The 15,733-nt window shown below is 37.2% G+C and overlaps 1 long non-coding RNA gene across 1 annotated transcript; it reads left to right on the top strand.

Moving 5' to 3' along the window:
* Positions 1-12,965: 12,965 nt before the first annotated feature.
* On the top strand, positions 12,966-14,048 carry LOC108640447. The gene is made up of 3 exons (XR_001921182.1): positions 12,966-13,040; positions 13,258-13,367; positions 13,902-14,048. It is a non-coding gene; the product is annotated as an uncharacterized LOC108640447 (long non-coding RNA).
* Positions 14,049-15,733: the final 1,685 nt, after the last annotated feature.

Below are 15,733 nucleotides of genomic sequence, written 5' to 3'. Positions count from 1 at the left end.
GTTTAGAAGATGCACTGAAAGGGATCTGCCTAAAACTGCACACAGATTCTCTGGTAAGGCCAGTGAGAGAAAATGAGTGTTCTGCCTCCCAGCCCTCTTTCCAGATCACAGGATGGATTACTTCATCTTAATAGCTCATATGACTGTTAGTATTATTAACATTTATTAACCCCTCCTGTAGACTGTTAATTAAATAATGCAGAGTCAAACCTTAATTCCTTTGGTGCTGACTAGATATCTCTTCCACTTGACACAATTTCATTTATCATTACCCTGTGTCCCTTGTGTTTAATTTTCAGATGAACTAAATGACTGCATTATGTGTTTAAGATACCACATTAAAAGTGTCTGCAAACATAACAAACATAAGCAGCATTACCAAAAGTCATCACAGTGAAGCCAATAAACAAGCCTGACTGTAGGAAATTGCATCCTCGAAAGTGTGAGCAAAGAACCTTGAGTAAGTCTGTCTTTTAATTTAAACTTACGAAGAATAGCAGTTAATAAGCCTTTGCTGAAATGTGGCAATGTTCTCCACATGTGACAGGTTTAAGTTTACACATAAATGCTGGAGCAAATGGATGAGCTGATTGCCCAAAATGTGACCCTAAATTATGGTAACCCTTTACCCCAGCTTGACTTTTTCTTATATCATGTGGCTGTAAGCCATACCAAAGCTAAAGGAATGACTTGATGGGTGTACTTTAGAAGCAGTTAAACTACGGTTCCCATAAAACTCAGGGAAGTATGCAAATGAGTGTGTTCTTCTGGATACTGATAAAAGGTACTACTAATGAGTAGAAAATAATTGTTTGGCAAGCAAGATAACCTTTTTCATGGTGGTTGTTATGCAACAAATGATATCAGAAATTTTAAAGTCCTGGTAACAGGAGCACTGGAAGAGTGGTGCTTCTCCCACTGGAATTTTGCATTGATTTCCAGAGCTGACTTTAAAGATAAGCTGTGCTTACAAAAGAGAAGACAGGTTCAAGGATGAATACAAACTGCCTCCTAGCTTACCACCCTCACAGCTATCCTTTGGTAGGTCTGTCTTTTTCCTACCTATTTTGTTCCAGCTGTGGTACCTGGGATCATGATTTTCTGTACCGAGCATCAAAGGGATGGAGAGGTAACAGAAAACAGGCAGTGCTTATCCAACAAAACAGAAGCAAACTTATATAAAATTTTTCTTTCATAAACATTACTGAGAAAGGCTTTCTGTCCCAAAAGTAAAAATGCATGTGGTGAAATACTTGAGAAAAGCATTGCACAAGAGCAGAGCTTGTTGTGTTGGTGCATCTCACAATTCAAGATGGAAAAGGGCAGAGCAAACTTTCTTCATCTCTATAAATAATATGTTGTGTTTTATCTGTGTTAAAAGATTTACAGAATCCTTTCTTTTGGCACTTGATCACTCTGGCTGGCAGTATAAACATAGTAACTCCATAAACACATAAAATCAGAGGAGAAGAAAAATGGCTGTGCAATCCTACTGGGATCCATTACCATGGCAGTTGGGCCACTCACACATTAAGTAATGTTTCTTGATTCTTTTTCCCCTTTACAGCCAACCAGCACAGTGAATACAGAGCACAGGAAAGGCAGCCAAATGTTCAGAAATTAAGGGGAAATTAAGTTTTGACCCATGAGTTATCTAGACCATGCCTTAGTGTTCCTAGCCAATCCCAAAGTGCTCCAGCTGTCTACATTAAAGCTCGTACAGTTACTGAAATGGAGACAAAACAAAACAGATCCTATGGGCAGAAGAACAATTGTACTGCTACATGAATTGCCTTATTTACTACCAAAGGCATAGATCTGATATTAGAAACATTTTAAAATAACTTGCTTATAAAATTTCAAATTGGATTTTTAAATTAAAGAATACATTTCAGAAAAATGCAACAATGAAATCCAAAATATTTTTAAATTTTACTTTTTATTTTTTTGATTTTGATATTCAAAGGAAGAGGTTCAGCCATTATAAGGACTGTAAAATTGCCTTTTATTAGACCAAAAAATAAATTAAATGAAGCCATATAAACCTTTTCCAGTTACAGTGATTTTCATTTGATTATGTGATCTTAAATTGTCTATTATGGTCATTTCCAGGCTATATCTTAACTAGATTTGGTACTATTAACAAGAACATTCATTTTTCTTTTTTAATTCTTACTCTCTATCATAGTTGCTTCCAAATGAATTTTATTGGAATTCATATTAGCAGATATCCTTTTCTAGTGTTATTTTTTAAAATTTAAATATTATATGACATTTTTGTTGGTTTGTGCAATTACATACACAGGAAAAGATATGGAAATGAGTGAGACTATCTCTTTATCAATAATGGAAAAGTATTTTTCCTCTTATCCAGAACTGATACATGGTATATATTGCTCACATATTTTGTATTTCACTTGGTTCAACTGTATTTTTTTAAATAAAAATCCAGTCATTAAATCTGTCCAGAGTACAGAGTGACTTGACTAAAACAGACAGTGAAATATTCTTTCTTTACCTATAGTGAATGCAATTATGAGGTGTTCCTCTCAATTTCTCTTTCTCAGCTTTCTGAACCTCTTTTTTTTCTACAGATTTTTCTGAATTGTACAATTCATTTTTTAGTCATTGTATCCAAACATCCCATGTTAGATACTGCAGTGGGTTTCTGTGACTGGGTTTTGGTAGCAGGGGGTGGGGGGGCAGTACTACAGGGGTGGCTTCTGTTAGAAACTGCTGGAAGCCTCTCCAGGCCGGTGGAGTCAATGCCATGCAGCTCCAGGACGGACTTCCTGCTGCTGGCTAAGGCCAAGCCGATCAGGAGTAATAGTAATGCCTCTGTGATAACATATTTAAGAACAGAAGGTATTGCACAGAAAGAATTCCAGCCAGGGAAGAGTGGAGTAGGAACAACAAAGTAGACACCAAGGTCAGTGCAGAAGGAGGGGCAGGAGGTGCTCCAGGCACCGGAGCTGAGGCCCCTGCAGCCTGTGGTGAAGCCCATGGTGGAGCAGCTGTGCCCCTGCAGCCCATGGAGGACCATCGGGGTGCAGAGACCCTCCTGCAGCCCATGGAGAAGCCCATGCTGGAGCAGGTGGATGCATGAAGGAGGCTGTGACCCCGTGGGAGGCCCAAGATGGAGTAGGGTCCTGCTGGAGACCTGCAGCCCATGGAGAGGGAAGCCCACGCTGGAGCAGGTTTTTCCCTGGTAAGACTTGTGGCCCCTGTGGGGGACCAATGCTGGTACAGCTCATTCATGAAGGACTGCACCTCATGCAGGAGTGACCTACAGGACAGCAGTTTCGTGAAGAACTGCTGCCTGAGGGATAGACTCATGCTGGAGAGGTCTGTCAAGGACTATGTCCCATGGGAGTGACCCCACGGGAGCAGGGGAAGGACTCCTCTGTCTGAGCAGCAGCAGAAACAACAGCTGACCGTAACCCCCATTCCCCATCCCCCTGCACCCCTGGGAGCAAGGAGGAAAAACATGGAAGGAAGGAGAGGTGGGGAGAAGGTGTTTTTAAAATTATTTTGTTTCTCATTCTTTTGCTCTTATCCAGTTAGTAATAAATTTAAGTACTATCCCCATTTTGAGTCTGTTTTGCTTGTGAAGGTAATCAGTAACTGACCCCTCCCAGCTCTTATCTCAATTCATGAATCCTTAGCTGTTTTTATTTCCTCTCCTCTGTCCAGTTGCAGAGGGAGAGTGAGAGACTGGCTTTAGTAGGTATTTGGCATCCAGCCGGGGTCAACCCACTACAGATATGAAAATAAGAAAATACCATAGTTCTGTCAATGCATTTTCTAGGAATTCAGTGGGCTCTGAGTGATCTCCCTCACACTTATCCAGGCTGCACAGACCTTAACACCAGACAGCAAATGTGTCCCTGCCAGTAAGTAACAACTGGTGACTTTGGCAGCTGTAGGAAGGGATTCCAGTCTTCACTGTGGACATAGTACTGCATCTTTAGCTGTTCCCTAAAACAAAGCTAACCTGACAACAGGGAAGATGCGTTCAGCAGGGATAATGCAGGAAACAAAGCTAAAACAGAGCAGGAGGTATCAGTCAGCAAACATGCTTCGGAAGGGAGTGGGGTTGGGAGCGCTGGGAAATGTGACCCCTGCTTTTGAGACAATTTGTGTGTCACCAAATGAAATTATTTCACCTCTATTTAGCCTGGCAGGCCTGGTCATCTGCAGAAGATATCTTTATCTTTGTGGTTCCATGAAATGTCACTGTTTCCAGCACAATAAGACATGAGTATGTGCTTTTGAGAAATTATAGATTTTTGGCATGAAGTTGTTCTAAAATTGTTTGGTGCAAATGTTGGAGCTATGTTGATTTACACTAGCTGATATATTCATCTTTTTATTTTTATTTTTTGAACTAGTAGCACTTTTAATTCCAGTGTCCTGACAATAAAATTGAACTTTTTCTGTACAATTCTTACTTTTGTAGTCACTGTTATTTCCTGACTTTCTCTGCACTTGAAGAAACAACAACAAGGTTTACCTCACCAAAAATATGAGGTGTTTTATGCTTACTTTGCCAGGATTAGTTAGCCTTTAGTGTAAACTTTAAAAATTAAATAACTTGGATTACCTTTAAAAAATGAACATTAAGTAGATTACAAACTTAAAAAGATTATTGTTAGCAAAAGGAGTAAACTGAATGATTTAAATTATTAGAAATAAGATCTTACAAATGTTCTGTTCATGTACTGTTACTATACTAATGTCACTGGATGCATTCCATTGTTTAGAACTAATTCCACGTAAGTAAATTACTATATACAATTTTTCCTCTATAAAACTTAAGAGAAACTAACAGCTTGTTCAGATGTTTCTGGTACGATTACAGACTTTTACTGGGTGAGTTGTTTAAGCATCTGCTGGTGTGATGACTATCTCATTGCCTACCTAGTGGTTTGCAGTCTGTAGGATTGAGTCTAATTACATTTATTATTTTTTTTAACTTTATCTCACTGCTTATATTAAAGACAAGTAGAGTATATAATCTGGCCATTCCAGTTTATAAAAGCAAAAATCAGTTGGCTGATCATGACAGTCAAAAAAAGACTGGAGAAATTTGGTTATAGGTACTGATTCAGAGGGATGAAACTTCCAAAAGAAGAAACCAGTATGTTGAGAAATTACTGTACAGTGCCTATACAATAATCTAACAAAAACAACAGAATTTTATACAATGGAATTAGAATAAGCTTGGAGGTAGCTGTACAGTGATGAATCAAATCCCACAAAATGCTTATCTGGAGCCATCCCATTGCTTATCAGGATTTTGGGAAAATGCTTCTCCATGGTTTGAAGAATACTCTAGATGTTGTGAAAATCATCTTTCTTTTGCCACTCCAGCATTTCTGATCTTATGGCTGCTAATTTAGAAGAAATGAAAAAAAAAAGTGAGTTATTATAAGCTTCCTCATCTTTCCTCCCTGATTCTGAAAGTTGGAACAAATTAACAAATCTTCAGAGATAACTTTATTTCTCTCTGTTTTCTATCAGTCACCAAAGTTCTTTGAAAAACGTGTGGGAAAAGATTTTCAAAAATATTAGTTTTGATCTTGTAAGCTGTGGTGGTTTTGTGGCATGCAGATTTAGGGAAGAAGGAGAAGTTAATTCTCAGTATTTTGACTGTATTATTAAAATAGTTTTTTGTGCTTTGGTTTTTGGAGGTTTTTGAGATAATTAGGTCACAAGATGTAGCAGTATGATCAAGTCTTCCATTTGGACACAATTGGAGTCCAGTGTAAAGTCTCACAAACTACAGAGGATAAGTTTTCCAGAACACAAGTTTATGCAAAGAGCACTATACACATGCATTTTTAAATAATAAGGCAGGAGGCCTGTAATTTTAGCAGCAGAATTAAGAACTGTGCATCTAATGCTAAAACCTTTCGAAGATGGTTTCCTTTGATCCTGAACTCTGAGATTGAAATTGCACATGATAACAATTTCATATTTAAGGTTTTAATTCTTTCAGATTTTCTTATTTTTAAATTTTTTGGACAGTATATCTCAGGAGCATGTCACTTTGAAATGTTACATCAATTGATTAGCATTAACTCAAGTAAAAATACTGAACTATGACATTTAGAAATATAATCTTGATTCCACTTAGCTGTTTCTGACTGGTATCTGAAGGATACACTATGCTTCAAAATCAAGCCCTGATAACACCACAAAGAAATTCCCAAAGCAGTTGTTAGGTTTGGTTTTCTTTTTTTGGTGTGGAGCAAAACTAGTTTCACCAAAAGTAAAGCTTTCCACGTTAAAATGCTGATAACATTTCTCCTTAACATGCACAATTTGCCATCCCAAAAGCCAAAATTAAATGTTTTAAGAAAGGTAACAATTTTTTGACCCTGGGCTTTTGCACTGTGTGCAGGTTTTCTATGTAATGCTCCCATCTCACTCTCTAGCTCATGTTTGTGGGTATGTACATTTCCTCTTGTACCCCTCAGCCTCCTGCCAGGCCAAGCATTGATCCATGCTGCAGAGCTGATGCTGGTGCAGATGTCAGGAGCCTAGTTGTAGTCAGTGATAGGTTGCACACTGTGACGTTCTGGCACCAGGTATTAGCTGCACCTAAGCCAGAAAGGCAAAGCTGAGTTGTCCTTGGATACAGAGCCTGTGCACTCACCAACATGAATACCTTTAGAAATATAAGATAGCAAATTTAAAGTACTGTTTTGGATTTCTTTCTTATTTAGCTACTACACGTGGCTAGCTGATTTTCTCATCAAAATGAAGCTAAAGGTTGAAATATTTATAATTTCCCATGCAATGGACTTCAGGATTTTTAAAGACCTTGAGAATGATACATTGGTGCTATCACAGCTTCCAAACTAGAGATGTGCAGGACAAGTGCATACACTGCCTCACAGCTAGTGTAGGAACTCCTCTAGGGCTAAAATACAAGTTGTAGCAATGTAGGGCACATTTTTAAAAATCTGGAATCTTTCTCTTTGTGCTGCTTTGAAGAAGGTCTAAATGTGTACCTCAGATATATAAGGCCTATTTTTACACTAAGGACATTTTGGTACTTTCACAAGGAGTAAATAAGCTTTAAAAGAACAGTAAATATCATTACTTTTGTCATTAAAGACATTTAATACTGCCACACTGAGAAAATGGGAGTCTAAATGAAAGATTTCCTCAAGTCGATCGTTCTGCTTTTTGTTCTGAAAATTTTACTGAAGTCCTTAACTCCTACCTCTTCAATAACTTTCTGAGTGGTTTTTTTTGTTGGTGTGTGACAAAAAGTGTCTTTTAGGCTGAAAATTCTCTGCTCTGGTACCTTGTAGATATTCTTTTCTTTTGAGACATCAATAAAATGTATCTGCATGCTACAAATTCACTTTGCTTGGATATTACATTGAGATGTAAACTATACAGAGGTCATAGACAGGGATTTGGAGATAACTTTTTTTTTTCCAGAATTTTGTCCCTACTAGGGAGACCAGGCTAGAATTTTATATTTTTTCGTACTCTGTTTTTCTGATATATTGTCATGTTGATATGTGTAAAAGTGAATGATTTATGTTGAGCAAAAAACTGTTTAGTAGAGGAAAAACTTTTTTTTTTAATAATAATGTTGTTGACATTTTATTTCTTTGATATTAGAAAGTGGGAAAAAATGAGGAGGAAGAAAATAATAAGAAAATAATAAGGAGGAAGACTGTAAACCGAGGATGTTAATTTTTTTTTTCCAGGAATTTCAGTGATAGAAGATAGAGCTCTTGACAATTTGCAGATTCAGAACAGCCTCCTACAAAGCATGATCCCTCTCTTTGAAGATTCTTGTTTGCATTTGCACACAGTTATGAGCATGTTTCTTCTGTAGGTGGCAATACAGAAGATGAGATGGAAGGTCCATTGTTTGTCCCAATGAGGTACCAGGATTTGCCAAATTAACTAGTTACAGCAGCTGTAGCTGCATTCCTCACTTTTTTGAATTTGTTGTCTCTCAGTGCCTATTACAGTCTTCCTCTTCTCTCAGTTGAGACTTAATGATTTTCTCAGTTAAAGACAAAAATGAGGATCTGTTCTACTGTGGGTGTTTAAACAGAGCGGGCGTGTGTGTATGTGGATAGAGGGCACCAGGACTTCTTTTCTGGGTTTCCAAGAGTTGCTACCTGGAAAGAGCTGAGAAAAAAAGACAGCAGTTTAAATTTCACATCAGGTTTCTGAATATAACTTTCCAATGTCTCTTTTCTAGTTTTCTGTTATCTTCTGTCAGCCTACTTTCTTGTTTTCTCATCTGGCAGCCTCTTCACATGCATGTGAATGTCAATTCAAATGCTCCAGAAGCTGTTGTTTTCAACTTTTATTAATGTTTCCCAACTCATTCTCTTGTTTTTCTACTGACAGGCTGCCAAAATCGCCCTCTGGGGAATTCTAAAAGGGTCTGGGCAGCAGAAATTGGACTCAACATTTGTTGCAGTTAATTACTTGATCAGATCTTTGTCACAGAAAATGTTTGACAACCCACACATCTCTATTTCTTAGCAGCCCATAACATAGAACTATAGAATGTTTCTTCCTTAAGAGTAAGAAGCACATCAGTAGATCGTAGATACTTCGTTTAAGTGAGTAACATACTTGATTCTACACAATTTTTTGTTGAGTCTGGTGATTCAATTTAGGCTGGTATTTAGACCATGTCCAAGAGTCTACAACATTCCCTCCTGCTTTTAGGAATAAAATACTGTAGTGGTTATCAAATCTGAGTTTTTTCATCCCCAATGTCATTCAACATAGCATTACTGTTGAATAGCCTGTAACAGCCTGTCAAGGAATATTTCTGCCAAGTTCCAAACCTAGATCTCGAATGAAACAAAGAAAAAAAAATTCAAGAAATGAGCTAGAGTTTGTGCTCTGCTTACAATCTGTTTATGAGATAGGATTTCAGGAATTTAATAACTGCTGTGTGAATCCTCATAGATATAGACATGATCAATAAAGTTCATACTTTAAGTTTCCCAATTGTGAAGTGTGGTTGAATTTCATTTATGATTTTTTCCTAGCAGCTTGGGACAAAATATTAAAGATTTACAACAGACAGTCAATTTACAGTATTTAATTTAAATCATGCTGGAAAATTGTACAAAAGTTGAGGCCACTAAAACAAATCTTAAGTCAGTGTCAGAAAAAAAATTAAATCCTTTCTGAAAAAAACCCTGACATAAGAAGAAAATACAAACCAGAAAAAACAGGAGAAAAGGGAATTCAGTGGACACTGAGTGGTCTCTCTGACACTCCATCTGGGCTGCACAGACCTTAACACCAGACAGCAAAGGTGTAGGAGAAAAAGTAATAGTTGATTTTAAAAGTGTGGGGGAAATTAAATAATCATCATTGCAAAGCCCATCATATAGGAACTGGATAAGAAAAGGAACACATTGGTGCCTCGCAGAGGAGCATAGGGTTAAGGAAAGAAGAGCGGGTGTGAATATCTCATTCTAATATGAGACACACCTTACCAAGTTCTTCTGGCATTCTTAAAGACAGGACTTTCTCTTGGCTGTGGGATTTTAGTTGTTCAGTTACAATTGGAAGTAGGGAAAAAAAAACAACTAACCAACAACAGAAAAAACCCACAACAGAGCAACAACAAACCCCAAATCAAAACAACAAATAAAAACAACAACAAACCCCCCCACAAACAAATGAAAAACCGCAAACAAAAAACCCCAAATGAGAAGGAAAGAGAAAGAGGGCAAAGAAAGGGAAGTAAGACCTAGGCAAAGTGAGATTCTACAGGGCTTATGGTAACACCATCTTTTTTTCTGTTGATTCTTGACAATGTTACAGCTGCGCGCTGTTCCACCTGTTTGGCAGGTCTTTGCTCCTCACCTTGCTCACATTCACTGACTGCTAATTCTCTGGAAGGAAGGTAGGTTGCAGCAACTTGAAATAATTAATCTAATTTGTTTGTAAATTTATTGACCATAACTGTTTGGGTAAGTGAACTTCAGCTACAGGTTGCAATAACATCGCTGATATGCAGATTGACATCTAATATATTTTTAACTCATAAGTTTTCTTGTACAAACACTATACTACTACTTACAAGCCTTTCTGTCTCTGAAGTCTTTAACTAGGCTGCACATATGAACATTTACTGGAGTATTCTTTTAAACTTAATTTGCACTTGGCAAAATATGAAGCAGTTGAGGCTCAGTGCTGGAGTGCAGGTTAAAGTGTGTACTATGTGATTACTTTCTGCAGCAATGCTAGGGGTCTTGCTGTGAAGGTGAAGAAGCTGTGAGTCATTAAACAGCATCATTTACTCCAGAGTGGCACACATTTCCTGAAGAACATCTTGCATGAGATATCCCTTCCTCTGTGTTATTCCATAGATAGGAAATGCAGCAGTGAAACCTAAACTCCAAAGTCACACATTCTTATAGGTTAATGTTAAATCATCAGCATGCCTGTCTTCAAACATTAACTGATGAATCCTCAGAGCAGCCTTGTTTATGAAGCACTTATTATCTTTCTTTTATAGGCTGGGCAGACAGGAAGGCTTAACTCAGTCATTTAAGGCTCAGACACTGTTGGACCCCCCATATAGAAGGATTTCTGACCAAACACCAAACCCATAAGTTAATCTAAAAATAAGCCTTATAGAAGGAAAACAATAATACTTCATGGTAGGGTAAACACAGTCAAAATGAATAAATAATCACTTAACTGGAAGGCAGTGAAAAAATTATCTGTAAAAGGTTAAACAAAATAATGAAATACATTGTTTAGTTTATTAAGAAAACAAAGCCTTATATGTACATTAAATTACTGTAACCCTGGGTTTAGAAATTAATCCCTGTATAAGTTTAGAAACTGTATGGTTCCTTGAAAAGAAGGTATTTGCAAAAGGTGTTTGCAAGCATGTTTGTCTTCTAATAAGTGGTTGTGTTTGAGACACACACGTTGGTTCTAAACTTTAATATTGCATTTTAGGTCAAATTGCCTTCAATTACTCTGAAAACTAGTATTGATTGATAAAATCTGGTTCTACACTGAATTCAAGGGGGAATATTTTATTCATAAAAAAGAACAGAAAAACAGAAGACTACAAAATTATTTGACTAATTTGCCTACAAATTATGGAAGATAAGTCAGATCAATTAAGTAGAAAACAACAACAACACTCACAAGATGTCACCCACACAACTCCAGTCTTGAATCTTACAGCTACCCTATGGATACAACAGGATATCTTAATTTTTCCAGGCTTTTCCAGTGTTTTCTGTCTGCGTGTGCTGGTGAGAATGTTCAGTCTGCAAACACTTGACACTGCACCCTTCCCATATCAGGAAGGCTGAAGCCTTCATCTTGTTATTGGGAGACTCTACTAGGTAAAAAAGAAGAAGAGCCACATATATACATGTATGTGGACAATAAGACTGTCTTTTGGAAAACTTTTTACCAAACCTTTGACAACAGCTTGTTTTTAATCTTCATTATTTTCAGCCTTTTTTGTAAAAGGCAGAGTCAAAATTGGATACATTTGGGCTCAAGGTTACTAAAACATGTCACATACAAATTATAGTAATTTTTTTTTTAACCTCCCCAAACCTCCTCAAAATTTGCAGCCTTCATTTCTGACATTTAGGTTGAGTCGAAGTTATTTAGAAATTTATGTGCAAAAGATGGAAAGAGGAAAAAAAAATCACTGGTCTTCAAACTCCATGTTTCAATCAGACCAATTCCTTTTTTTCCTCTTAGGCCAAAATGATGCAACGGGGGAGCACAGACAACAGAAGGATACATCCAAGCACATTTCTTTGCAGGATCCTTGTGTTATCCCAGATTTTACAAGGTTCCTAATTTGTAGGACCATAATTTACGTCCCAGCCAAATAACTTTTTAACCTGTAAATCCTTAACTTATAAGAAGCCCTGAGCATTAATAACATAATTCCAGCTGGGCACAGGAAAAAAAACTTAAACTGAAATAATGATGGTCATTTTTTTGACTAGAAGAAGTGGTAAATTCTTCAGGAAAGTGCTCGCTGTTACATTTGCTTCTCATTTATTTTTAGCTCTATCTTTAAATATAGCCAGAAGGCTAAGGCTTGACTTAACAGTGTGAGCTTTTTAGACTGTAAAACAGTGGTTTTGTCACCAATTACACCATCCACAAACACTTCAAATATTAATCATGGTAGTTCGTGGAAAGTTGATGTAATGGCTGTCTTAAGGAAGGCCAAGAAATAGTATGAGTGGGAGAGAATTATCAGAGATATGGTACTATCAGAGATATGGTACTACCAGAGATGTGAGGGAAGTTGGCGACTGAGCAAGGGTTGTCAAAGGCTGTGAATGTGAAGAACACTTTGTTATGGCAGAATTATAATTGCAGCGATTTTTCAAATGTGAATAGCAAAACAACCACCTGTTAAATCATATTGATTTAAATCACAAAAGCTATTGAATTTTCCATAAGCAGCTGCATGTTCTGCTGTCATGTGGTTTTTAAAAGAGAAAGTAAAATAAAACTGTAAGAGACAAAAACTCTGAGAGAAACAGTGGGGGAAGAAAGGTATGGAACTCCCATATCTCTTGGGTACATATGTCTTTGCAGGCTAATTGCACTTTGGATTGGCTTGCTGCCTCTGAAACTTAGAAAGATTACTTTATTTGTCCCTTCTCCCCAATCTCTTCCACTCTATTATTTAAAACCTAATTATCTTATGAAATACTAATTGCCAAGCTGTGCAACTTAGTTTTCCAACCTATAAAGTCTCCATTATTGCCACTTGCCATTTTTGATGCAGGAAGGCTTGCTTTTATGAATAGTTCTCCAGCCCACCAAAGTCTAGAGCTCAGATACATCATGAGATCCCACATTTTTGCCTGAAGTGCATTTTACATCCCTTTTTTTCTTCTCACAGGCTTTGACAGAACAAGGAACCTTATATCAGATGATGGTGGAGATTCGGAAAATAAGATGGATCTAAAATAGTGTGCGAAGACCTTGCTTGAATACAGCAGATGGAGCTGCCTGCCCTGATGGTAAATAGCAAGTGCCTGGAACCAAGCAAGTATGACAGATCCTACATCTCTCTAATTTCCAAGATTTGTGGAACTACACAATGCACAGCCCATGAAACATGAAATGAAACTGTGAGATTTTAATATCCTTGAGTAGTCAAAGATAGTTTGCTTGTAGGTTTTCTCCCTTTAAATGTTATCTCCTCTCCTTTTCCTCTCTTCTTCACTTCTCCTTCAGTGGAGCAAACCACAACTTTCTGAAGGCAGATGGCCCCTGCACACTTTTTGCCTTTTAAATAGAAGTGACATAGCCCACATCCTGCACACTTCCAAGATAAGGTAAGCAAGGTAAGAATTAAAAGCACTGATATATTTTTAACTTACATCTGCTTTCATGTTAGTATTTTGGTGCTGTTACAGAGTGAAAAAAAGAAACCACAATAAAGCCTCAGTGTGTGGTATAGTTCTCAAGGCTATTTATATTATGGGTGGACCTAGAAACAGAGATCAGAGCCACACACACATATTTGTCTATCTATGCATAAATCTGGGCAGCTAAAGATTATTAAGATAGATTCATATTGAATTTCCAGGCACCACTTTAGATTCAGTATAGATGAATCTTTTGTGTATGTCTCTGCCAATATGTTATGCTTGTTTGTTTTTAAACACCTCCACAGTAAATCCCTTTCCAGTTCAGAGAAAATAACTTTTATCCAAGAAAAAATAAGCCTACCTAGGATTACTGAAATTCTAACACTGAGAAATCAAGAGCCAACAGCTTGGAAGGGACTATGTTCTGATACCATCTTCCTGTGCTATGGGTGAAGGGTGAAATAGCATCTCTTTTGAGAGCCTCATCCAGCACATTTGTCTTTGCAGAGTGTATTCTTAAACAGAGAAAAGAAGAACTGAAAGGCAGAATGAAGGATGAAAAATTCAAGGAGACTATGACCTCTTTGGGGTAAACTAATTTTAAGGAGAGATTTACGAGATGAAACATGCTTAAGTTTTCATCTGGAATATTATGTTAAATTTTGTTACATAATATTGTATTATCTTGGACAGTTTTTTGCAAACTACCGTTTTCTTCTTATTTACCTTTGACTTAAACCTATGTAGCTCTGTAGATTTCTTTGGTGACATTTTACACTGTGTAGATTACGTCAGCACCCAGCATTTGCTTTCTCTGACCTGCTCAGTTATCATATTTCCTCCATTATGAATCTCTGACTGATGTATTTACAGGAACAGTACTCACAGCACTACATGTGCATTGTTATTGGGTTAATCTGAGGGAGAGTTGACAGCATTGCAAAGTGCGGCACCAAAAAAAAAAAAAAAGCAAGCTTATAAGACCCTGAAATTAGCTCAGTTGGTTAGAGCCTGGTGCTAATAATGCCAGGTTTGATCCCTGTAGGGGCCATTCACTTGAGAATTGGACTTGATGATCCTTGTGGGTCCCTTCCAACTCAGAATATTCTGTGATTCTGTGAACTTTTGAGGGATTCTTCAGGATAACGGAGCAAAATCTTTCACTTTCAAAATGCAACTGTAGGGAAAGAAGCTGAAAAACAGACAACCCATGGTTCCTTGTGCATCTGCTCTGCCTGACTCTATACCAGCTCTACCAAATGCTAGATTATCTTCCTAACAGACCTACCTATAAGCTCAGCTGGAAATAGGAAATCCAAACTGCTCGAATGAGAATCAGTAAGAAATTGTGAAGCTGAAACTTCTGCTTTTCCAGTGGAATGTGTCAGTTTGTCACAATTAAAATGTTTCTCAGGAACAGCACAGTTTTAACCATTTTTTTAAAGTAGATATATTGTCTTGAAAGTAATTTCTGTTGACCAGAAACTCTAACTCAAGACAGCCGCTGTGAGGGGACCCAGTTTCTCAATGGCTCCCCATATCCATCTTGGAGATAACAGGTGCATTAGGCTGCCTATGTATTCAAGTTCTTTACTTATAGTTAACCAGGTAAGCAGATAGGTTTTGGTGCTGGTTGGGGAACCACGTTAGACTGCTTAGGGAAAACTTACATGTAATTTCAGTGTTTGAGCGTTTCTCTCAACCCTTATTTACATTTGTAAATAGGAAAAAAAAAGTAAGATTTAAAATAATTTTATATTAAATATATATTTCAATTGTCTTGTAAAATATTTTGTTTGTGTTTTATTTACTCTAGGACTTAGTAATGACTAATAAGCAACTAGAATTTTACTGGCAAGATGGTAGTTGACATGAAAGTCTATAATTTCTTAGTTTTCCTCCTTCCTCCCAAATTTTTATTATTGTGCTTGATGCTTCAATATTTTCCAGTTAACCCTGATGAGACATGAAACAGCAGTGGATGCATCTGCTGTTTGGATATCTGCTGTGTTAACAGTGTTTCTAGTAATTTGGTGGTGATTTTTTTAGGAATTACATCTTTTTGGAAGATACCACAAGGTATCTTTGATGGATCTAATCCTCAGCTAAATCCTGGTGACCCACCACTTATTTTGCAAACAACTGAGGTATATTTTACTCCTTCCCTATTTTTGTCACTCAAAAATGGTGTCACTAGGTGCTATACTCCAAAGTGAAAGAAATTTCTAATACAATTTTGAGTATGAGAGACTTCTTTGGCTGCTTACAGAATTTGTGAGCTTTGTTAAGAGATGGTTTTAGCTGAGAAACACCCTAAACCCAGGGTATTTTTCTGAGTT

Source organism: Manacus vitellinus, unplaced genomic scaffold (assembly GCF_001715985.3).
Source record: "Manacus vitellinus isolate BGI_N305 unplaced genomic scaffold, ASM171598v3 scaffold_33_pilon, whole genome shotgun sequence".
NCBI lineage: Eukaryota > Metazoa > Chordata > Aves > Passeriformes > Pipridae > Manacus > Manacus vitellinus.
This window is presented reverse-complemented; position numbering and strand designations above follow the sequence as displayed.